General features: G+C 38.6%; 1 pseudogene; it reads left to right on the top strand.

Annotated features, from left to right (window-relative positions):
* Positions 1-1,848: 1,848 nt before the first annotated feature.
* LOC119523111 lies at positions 1,849-3,724 on the top strand (annotated as a pseudogene).
* Positions 3,725-10,611: the final 6,887 nt, after the last annotated feature.

Below are 10,611 nucleotides of genomic sequence, written 5' to 3'. Positions count from 1 at the left end.
TTTTAAATGGAGAGTGATGATGATTGTACAACTAAATCAAGATAATATGAGACACTGATTGTTTATCTTGGACAGAATATATGCTTTGTAAAATTAGGAATCCCCTACTTAACAAGTCAAGCCCTCAATCTTGAGGTTTGCTCTTGTGAAACTTAGGGCTGTAAATGGGAGGCTAAGCCTTCCTATAATTGCACCTAAGAGGCACTGTCATAGAACCTCTTTTGTTGCTCAGATGTGGCCTTTCTGTCTCTAAGCTCAATTCAGTAAATAAATTCATTAACCTCCCCACCTACATGGGACATGACTCCTAGGGGAGTGAATCTCCCTGGTGACATGGAACATGACTTCCAAGAATAAGCCTGGCCCTGTCATTGTGGGATTGAAAATGCCTTTTTGACCAAAATGGGGAAAAGAAAGATAAAATAAGGTTACAGTGGCTAAGAGATTTCAAATAGAGTTTAGAGGCTATCCTGGATGTTTCTCTTATGCAAGTTCCAGCTAGACATCCCAAATGGCCACAGTATGCCATGCCCTTACCAAAAGTAGTCCCCAAATACTTAGGTCCCTATCTGAGATTCTATAAAAGTTTCACTTACTAGGTTAATCTCTCAGAAACTTAAATGCACCAGAGTGTTCCTATGCCAGACAAGTCCTAAAATCCAGAGGCAACAGCCTCTTAAGAACACAACCAGATGCAGTTCTCTTCCCTATAATGTTGACACCCATTTCCAATATGAACAAATTAGGGTGGTCACTGCTGAGACACCCCTGAAAATCAAGAAAGTGATTAAACAAAATGAAGGGGTAGCAACAGACAAGATATGATTTAGCAAAGGATTATGAATGTTGAATCTTTGTATAAATTTTTTTAGGTACTAGGGTATTAGAATAGCTATAAGGAAATAACTGAAAATGAGGAACTGTAACCCATTACATTCTTTGAAATTTGCTCTATAGCCACTCATTAAATTGTACTTCGAAAATGATCACCTTTCTGTATATATGTTATATTTCACAATAAGGAAATAACTGAAACTGTGGAACTGTAACCCATAACATTCTTTGAAATTACCTGTATAACTACTTGTTAAATTGTACTTTGATAGTTATCACATTTCTGTATATATGTTATATTTCACAATAAGGAAATAACTGAAATTGTGGAACTGTAACCAATAATATTCTTTGAAATTTTCTCTTACTACTCCTTAAATTTTACTTTGAAAGTTATCACTGCTCTGTATATATGTTAAATTTCACAATAAAAAATATACTTAAAAAATTTATACCATACATCCAGAGTGAGAATCAGATGAAAAAGATGTGAGAAAATCTGATCAGTTAAACACAGGCTATTCTAAAGGTCTAAAATAAGTTGGACCATGTGTCAAAGAAGAGCATTAACACAAAGTCAATCAACAATAAAACCCTAGACAAGAGGGAGAAATTAACCTTCAGAATTAGCTCATCAAGATAATCAAATGCCTAGACATCAGCAAAAAATTATGTCATACTAAAAAGCAGGAAGAGATGACCCAGTCAATGGAACAAATTAAAACTTCAGAGACACAGAATTTGGAAAAACTATTCAAAGAAGTTCAAACAGATCACCTAAATCAAGTCAAGAAGATGAAAGAAAATAAGGATAAAGAGCTAAAAGATATAAGAAGATAATGTGTGAGCACAAAGAATTTGAAAGTATAGAAAGAAATATAATAGGCAGCATCCTTAGTGATGTCCAGTGCAGGAGTTGCTTGAGGTGGCAATGGTGGCCATGGTGGTGGAGGCATTGTTGGTGGTAGTTGGGGTTGTGGTGGCAGCAGTGACAGCACCTGTGGGTGGTATGAAATGGCAGATTTTGAGGAGTTGAGGAATATGATTTGTAGTTTTAGGTTGTCTGAACTGTAAGTGTTACTAGGCTTTGCTGGATGGAATAAAAGAGGACACAAGCAAGACTGCCTGAAGAGGGCTCTGCATTTATTGAAGAATTGCTGCAGCTCTTATTCAGATTTAAATCACAATTGTATACATGCCAATACACATGAACTCTTGAAGGACATTCTGATTTATCCACAAAAAATCATCATTTTTCAATTTGGATGGTAGCTCATCACCTGTAGAACCTGACTTGACCATGGCTGGAATCCATTCATTGCCCTCCACTGCAGTTACACCTCATTCACTGTGCTCTCCTGTTGGTTCTGTTCTGCTTAAATATACTAAACCCACATTTCAGATGCAGCATCTCAAATGCACATTTGAGATGCACATTTGAGATGGACATTCCTCTTGTCCATCCTGATGTGCAGTTTAAAAATGCACATTTTTATGATGTCCTTGATGTTATCAAGTTCACAAGTTTAGTTTGAAGCAGTATTCAACAATTTCAAGAGAAGTTTTTATTTTATTTTTGCTCTGACACCTCAACAAGTTAGAAAGATGCATTTCAAGAGAATTTTTTGCCAGGTATCAGGAGAGATTATAGAGTCCAAATTCAGCTAAGACTTTGTCTAACAGAGATAAGTTGCCCTCAAAAAGATGATTATCCCAATAGCCCATGTATAAAAGTAAATGGTAAGCACTGTCTGGCTATGTACTACCACCTAAAAGTAGGATTTAATGGCAGTGTCCCAGATGCCCCTTGAATATTACATCTTTAGTTAGGTTATCAACTGTGCAAAATCAGATATCCATTTCATGGGCATCAGAAATCAGAAAGAATTATTCTATGTCTGTATATCTTGTATGACAGCTCACATCAAGCATGCTATTATAGAGTTTAAAAATGAAAGGTATTAGAAACCCTGAACATTCCAGAGCACTAATTAAAGAAAACTTACTGCAGATTCTGATAGTGAAATTGCTACAACTAGCCTTTGGGTATCTTTGATGTGTCCTTTAGAAAAAAAAAAATGAGACTGACAACCCCATGCCATGCAGTGACTTGTACACACCTGCAGTGTTTTGATGCTGTCCTTTGTCTACAAATGAATGAGTAGAAGCCTACTTAGATTTGTCCTGTGTGTGACAAAAAGGCTGCCTATGAAAAGTTTAATATTAGATAGACTTTTTATGGAAATTCTTAATGACTGTTCTGATGTGGATGAGATAAAATTCCAAGAAAATGGTCCCTGGTGTCCAGTGAGACCAAAGAAAGAAGCTAGGAAAGTACCCAGACAACTGTACAAAAATAGAAACTTCTAGACCCCTCAGTAAGCCTTGTTCAGTGACTAGCCAATGAGGCAAACAAGAAGAAAGCAGTTGTAATTGACCTAACAATACAAAGCTCTTCTGATGAAGAGGAAGACCCTCCTGCCAAAAGGAAGTGCATCTTTATGTCAGAAACACCTAGCAGCCCAACCAAAGGGGTCCTAATGTATTGGCCATCTTCTGTAAGGGTGCCCAGTGTGACTTCAGTTGATCTTGCTGCTGTTCTGCCTTCATTAACAGACTACTGAGTACCATTCTAACATATGCCAATATCAAGCATGGCATCAGATTTTCCAGGTTTGGACTTTCTTTCCCTTATTCCAGTTAATCCTCAGTACTGTCTTCCTATGCTTTGGATAGTCTCACCTCACAATTAATAGGAAGCAGAACATCTGTCGCCACCAGCAGCCCCCATGATGGCAGCACTCATGTTAGTTCATCCAGCAGCAGGAGTGAGAGAGGGGCCAGAACCAGCAGTGGAAGTAACATTCCTGACATTGCCTCATTGGACTAAAGTGGACTCTCTCAATTCTAGGAATCATTAATCAAAACTGTTCTTTCTTGGATATCTGGTCCATGGAACTTATTTAATATTTTTGGCAGTTACTTTGGTATTTATTGAAATGTCAAATGGATTCTTTTGCTTTCTGAGAGATGAACACAAATGACTACTACAGCAAGAACCATGTGACATGCAGGGATTTCTCTTATTTGTGCTGTATCCTGAGCATCAGATATAGTCATCCATAACTGTATCTCTCTTCATTAAAGACAAATTTCAATTTCATATGTTACTGGATGAATCCTACAAATCAGGTAAATTTTTTTTTGTTGTAATAAACAGCAATACAATTATGCAAATATTCATTTTTTTTCTAATTAAAAAAGGGAACCAATGATTCAAGAATGGCAGCCACTTGCATTTAACCTGATTCAAATGAAAAAATATATGGAATAGAGTTATATTTGCTGAAGGAAACCTTTCCATGGAGATTTCTTATATTTTGCTGAAGTAATGAAGCCTTGACACATGATCAAAGCTTGGGATCCATTTTAATTCCTGCAGTTCCACATTTTTTCTTGATACCATCAAAGAAAAAATGGCCTTGGTTACACATATTTCAATGATTGTCATTTACACTTTGGCATTGTTTTCTAATGAATGCAGAATAAAGTTCTGGGATTTGGCTGTTCTTTATTAGTAATTATATTGAAAAACAGTATACCGATTTTGCCCTGGTATAATGTGTGTTAGTTTTGGTAGCTGTACATTCTCAGTTGAGAATTTTCTATAAATTTGGGGGCTTTCTTAACAAGAAATTCCCTGTAGCCATTGAATGAAATTTTGGGGGGTAAGTTGTGGCTGGAATGTTCCTTAGGATTTTGGTCATACTCTCCAGAAACATTGAAAGCTTGACAACAGTGGGAAAGCAAGTTTAGGGGAGGAAGGAATAGTACAGTTTAATGTCTTCATAAGACTAATTTGTTTATTTATTTTACAGAATGATATACAAATATCTGTTGAGACTTTTCAGATTTTAGTTACAATGACTCAGAAAAAAATGTTTTAGATCTCTGATAATATTTCTCAGCTCTGTAATATCAGCATGATAGCAATGATTTCCAAATATGAAGAAAAAACAAAAACTACCAGGGCATGAGGATAGAAGTAGATTTCTTTTTTTTTTTTTTTTTTTTTTTTAAAAAGGACATTTTTCCAGAAACCACAAAAGACAAAACAGAATTAGAAATCTTTGGATTGAAGTGAGGAAGGACTCGGGAGTATGACCTGGACCCTACTTAATGTTTCATTCCACTCATCTCCCAAACACCACAGGAAACCCCTGTGGTTCTGCTGATGCACCTTGAAAACCACTCTTCCATAGTGTTTGATTTTAAGTCACTATGGAAACTGAGTTTTACATTTAGAGAAAAATTTTCAACCAAGTTTTATATTTTCTTTGCTTCATTTGGTTTCCTAAATTATTGTTTAATTCTGAGGGATTTATTACTGTCCTAATGTTTAGCTTTCTCTCTTTATGATATCTACTTCCTCTAAAAAACATCCTTTTTTTCTAATTGATTTCCCAAACAGAAGTGGCCAGATGAAGACTCTCCACTTTCCTTTAGAATAGGGACACATTACTTCATGGTTAATGCACCTCCAGGGAGCTGAATTGTCACTGTTTGGTCTTTTATACTCTCTCAAGTTTTTATAGCCTTTGTCTGCTCCTTTTGAACTGATTTAATCTTATCTGGTTTCTTATATCATCCCTTCTTTGACCATATCATTCTTTCACATAATATCCCTGTTCTAGTTTGCTAATGCTACAGAATGCAAAACACCAGAGATGGATAGGCTTTTATAAAAGGGGGGTATATTTCACTACACAGTTACAGTCTTAAGGCCACAAAACGTCCAAGGTAACACATCAGCAATCGGGTACCTTCACTGGAGGATGGCCAATGGCGTCCGGAAAAGCTCTGTTAGCTGGGAAGGCACGTGGCTGGCGTCTGCTCCAAAGTTCTGGTTTCAAAATGGCTTTCTCCCAGGACGTTCCTCTCTAGCAAGCTTGCTCTTCTTCAAAACGTCACTCACAGCTGCACTCCATTCAGTCTCTTTGAGTCAGCACATTTATATGGCTCCACTGATCAAGGCCCAGCCTGAATGGGTGGGGTCACACCTCCATAGGAGTATCCCACTGAAGTCACCACCCACAGCTGGGTGGGGCACATTCCAAGCAAATCTAACCAGCACCAAAATGTCTGTCCCACAAGACCACAAAGATAATGGCATTTGGGGGACGCAATACATTCAAATCGGCACATTCCACCCCCTGGACACCAAAATGACATTATCTTTCCAAATACAAAATACATTCATTTCATCACAATATCACAGAAACTTGCATCATCTCAGTAACAATAGTCAAGTACAAAATCCCATCAAGGAGGCGGGGCAAGATTGCAGACTGGTGAGCTGTATGTTTTAGTTACTCCTCCAGGAAAGTAGGTAGAAAGCCTGGAACTGTGTGGACTGGACACCACAGAGCAATCTGACTTTGGGCATACTTCATACAACACTCATGAAAACGTGGAACTGCTGAGATCAGCGAAATCTGTAAGTTTTTGCGGCCAGGGGACCCGCGCCCCTCCCTGCCAGGCTCAGTCCTGGGGGATGAGGGGCTGTCAGCTCCGGGAAGAAGGGAGAACTGCAGTGGCAGCCCTTATCAGAAACTCATTCTACTGATCCAAACTCCAACCATAGATAGACTGAGACCAGACACCAGAGAATCTGAGAGCAGCCAGCCCAGCAGAGAGGAGACAGGCATAGAAAAAAAACAACACGAAAAACTCCAAAATAAAAGCGGAGGATTTTTGGAGTTCTGGTGAACATAGAAAGGGGAAGGGCCCTGAGGCGCATATGCAAATCCCGAAGAAAAGCTGATCTCTCTGCCCTGTGGACCTTTCCTTAATGGCCCTGGTTGCTTTGTCTCTTAGCATTTCAATAACCCATTAGATCTCTGAGGAGGGCCCTTTTTTTTTTTTTTTTTTTTTTTTTTTTAAAATCCTTTTTTCTTTTTCTAAAACAATTACTCTAAGAAGCCCAATACAGAAAGCTTCAAAGACTCGCTATTTGGGCAGGTCAAGTCAAGAGCAGAACTAGGAGAGCTCTGAGACAAAATGCAATAATCCAGTGGCTGAGAAAATTCACTAAACACCACAACTTCCCAAGAAAAGGGGGGTGTCCGCTCACAGTCATCATCCTCGTGGACAGGAAACACTCCTGCCCATCGCCAGCCCCATAGCCCAGAGCTGCCCCAGACAACCCAGTGTGATGGAAGTGCTTCAAATAACAGGCACACACCACAAAACTGGGCGTGGACATTAGCCTTCCCTGCAACCTCAGCTGATTGTCCCAGAGTTGGGAAGGTAGAGCAGTGTGAATTAACAAAGCCCCATTCAGCCATCATTTCAGCAGACTGGGAGCCTTCCTACACAGCCCAGCAGCCCAGAACTGCCCTGGGGGGACGGCACTCACCTGTGACATAGCACAGTCATCCCTCAACAGAGGACCCGGGGTGCACAGCCTGGAAGAGGGGCCCACTTGCAAGTCTCAGGAGCCATACGCCAATACCAAGGACTTGTGGGTCAGTGGCAGAGACAAACTGTGGCAGGACTGAACTGAAGGATTAGACTATTGCAGCAGCTTTAAAACTCTAGGATCACCAGGGAGATCTAATTGTTAGAGCCAACCCCCCCTCCCTGACTGCCCAGAAACACGCCCCATATACAGGGCAGGCAACACCAACTGCACATGCAAGCTTGGTACACCAATTGGACCCCACAAGACTCACTTCCCCACTCACCAAAAAGGCTAAGCAGGGGAGAACTGGCTTGTGGAGAACAGGTGGCTCGTGGACGCCACCTGCTGGTTAGTTAGAGAAAGTGTACTCCACGAAGCTGTAGATCTGATAAATTAGAGATAAGGACTTCAATTGGTCTACAAATCCTAAAAGAACCCTATCAAGTTCAGCAAATGCCACGAGGCCAAAAACAACAGAAAATTATAAAGCGTATGAAAAAACCAGACGATATGGATAACCCAAGCCCAAGCACCCAAATCAAAAGACCAGAAGAGACACAGCACCTAAAGCATCTACTCAAAGAACTAAAGATGAACAATGAGACCATAGTACGGGAGATAAAGGAAATCAAGAAGACCCTAGAAGAGCATAAAGAAGACATTGCAAGACTAAATAAAAAAATGGATGATCTTATGGAAATTAAAGAAACTGTTGACCAAATTAAAAAGATTCTGGACACTCATAGTACAAGACTAGAGGAAGTTGAACAACGAATCAGTGACCTCAAAGATGACAGAATGGAAAATGAAAGCATAAAATAAAGAATGGGGAAAAAAATTGAAAAAATCGAAATGGACCTCAGGGATATGATAGATAATATGAAACGTCCAAATATAAGACTCATTGGTGTCCCAGAAGGGGAAGAAAAGGGTAAAGGTCTAGGAAGAGTATTCAAAGAAATTGTTGGGGAAAACTTCCCAAATCTTCTAAACAACATAAATACACAAATCATAAATGCTCAGCGAACTCCAAATAGAATAAATCCAAATAAACCCACTCCGAAACATATACTGATCACACTATCAAACACAGAAGAGAAGGAGCAAGTTCTGAAAGCAGCAAGAGAAAAGCAATTCACCACATACAAAGGAAACAGCATAAGACTAAGTAGTGACTACTCAGCAGCCACCATGGAGGCAAGAAGGCAGTGGCACGATATGTTTAAAATTCTGAGTGAGAAAAATTTCCAGCCAAGAATACTTTATCCAGCAAAGCTCTCCTTCAAATTTGAGGGAGAGCTTAAATTTTTCACAGACAAACAAATGCTGAGAGAATTTGCTAACAAGAGACCTGCCCTACTGGAGATACTCAAGGGAGTCCTACAGACAGAGAAACAAAGAAAGGACAGAGAGACTTGGAGAAAGGTTCAGTACTAAAGAGATTCGGTATGGGTACAATAAAGGATATTAATAGACAGAGGGGAAAAATATGACAAACATAAACCAAAGGATAAGATGGCTGATTCAAGAAATGCCTTCACGGTTATAACATTAAATGTAAATGGATTAAACTCCCCAATTAAAAGATATAGATTCGCAGAATGGATCAAAAAAAATGAACCATCAATATGTTGCATACAAGAGACTCATCTTAGACACAGGGACACAAAGAAACTGAAAGTGAAAGGATGGAAAAAAATATTTCATGCAAGCTACAGCCAAAAGAAAGCAGGTGTAGCAATATTAATCTCAGATAAAATAGACTTCAAATGCAGGGATGTTTTGAGAGACAAAGAAGGCCACTACATACTAATAAAAGGGGCAATTCAGCAAGAAGAAATAACAATCGTAAATGTCTATGCACCCAACCAAGGTGCCACAAAATACATGAGAGAAACACTGGCAAAACTAAAGGAAGCAATTGATGTTTCCACAATAATTGTGGGAGACTTCAACACATCACTCTCTCCTATAGATAGATCAACCAGACAGAAGACCAATAAGGAAATTGAAAACCTAAACAATCTGATAAATGAATTAGATTTAACAGACATATACAGGACATTACATCCCAAATCACCAGGATACACATACTTTTCTAGTGCTCACGGAACTTTCTCCAGAATAGATCATATGCTGGGACATAAAACAAGCCTCAATAAATTTAAAAAGATTGAAATTATTCAAAGCACATTTTCTGACCACAATGGAATACAACTAGAAGTCAATAACCATCAGAGACTTAGAAAATTCACAAATACCTGGAGGTTAAACAACACACTCCTAAACAATCAGTGGGTTAAAGATGAAATAGCAAGAGAAATTGCTAAATATATAGAGACGAATGAAAATGAGAACACAACATACCAAAACCTATGGGATGCAGCAAAAGCAGTGCTAAGGGGGAAATTTATAGCACTAAACGCATATATTAAAAAGGAAGAAAGAGCCAAAATCAAAGAACTAATGGATCAACTGAAGAAGCTACAAAATGAACAGCAAACCAATCCCAAACCAAGTACAAGAAAAGAAATAACAAGAATTAAAGCAGAAATAAATGACATAGAGAGCAAAAAAACAATAGAGAGGATAAATATCACCAAAAGTTGGTTCTTTGAGAAGATCAACAAGATTGACAAGCCCCTAGCTGGACTGACAAAATCAAAAAGAGAGAAGACCCACATAAACAAAATAATGAATGAAAAAGGTGACATAACTGCAGATCCTGAAGAAATTAAAAAAATTATAAGAGAATACTATGAACAACTGTATGGCAACAAACTGGATAATGTAGAGGAAATGGACAATTTCCTGGAAATATATGAACAACCTAGACTGACCAGAGAAGAAATAGAAGACCTCAACCAACCCATCACAAGCAAAGAGATCCAATCAGTCATCAAAAATCTTCCCACAAATAAATGCCCAGGGCCAGATGGCTTCACAGGGGAATTCTACGAAACTTTCCAGAAAGAACTGACACCAAACTTACTCAAACCCTTTCAAAACATTGAAGAAAATGGAACACTACCTAACTCATTTTATGAAGCTAACATCAATCTAATACCAAAACCAGGCAAAGATGTTACAAAAAAGGAAAACTACCGGCCAATCTCCCTAATGAATATAGATGCAAAAATCCTCAACAAAATACTTGCATATCGAATCCAAAGACACATTAAAAAAATCATACACCATGACAAAGTGGGGTTTATTCCAGGCATGCAAGGATGTTTCAACATAAGAAAATCAATCAATGTATTACAACACATTAACAAGTCAAAAGGGAAAAATCAATTGATCATCGCAATAGA

Source organism: Choloepus didactylus, chromosome X (assembly GCF_015220235.1).
Source record: "Choloepus didactylus isolate mChoDid1 chromosome X, mChoDid1.pri, whole genome shotgun sequence".
In the NCBI taxonomy this organism is placed as follows: Eukaryota; Metazoa; Chordata; class Mammalia; order Pilosa; family Megalonychidae; genus Choloepus; species Choloepus didactylus.
Note: the sequence above shows the minus strand (reverse complement) of the source record. Positions and strands in the feature narration are given on the sequence as shown.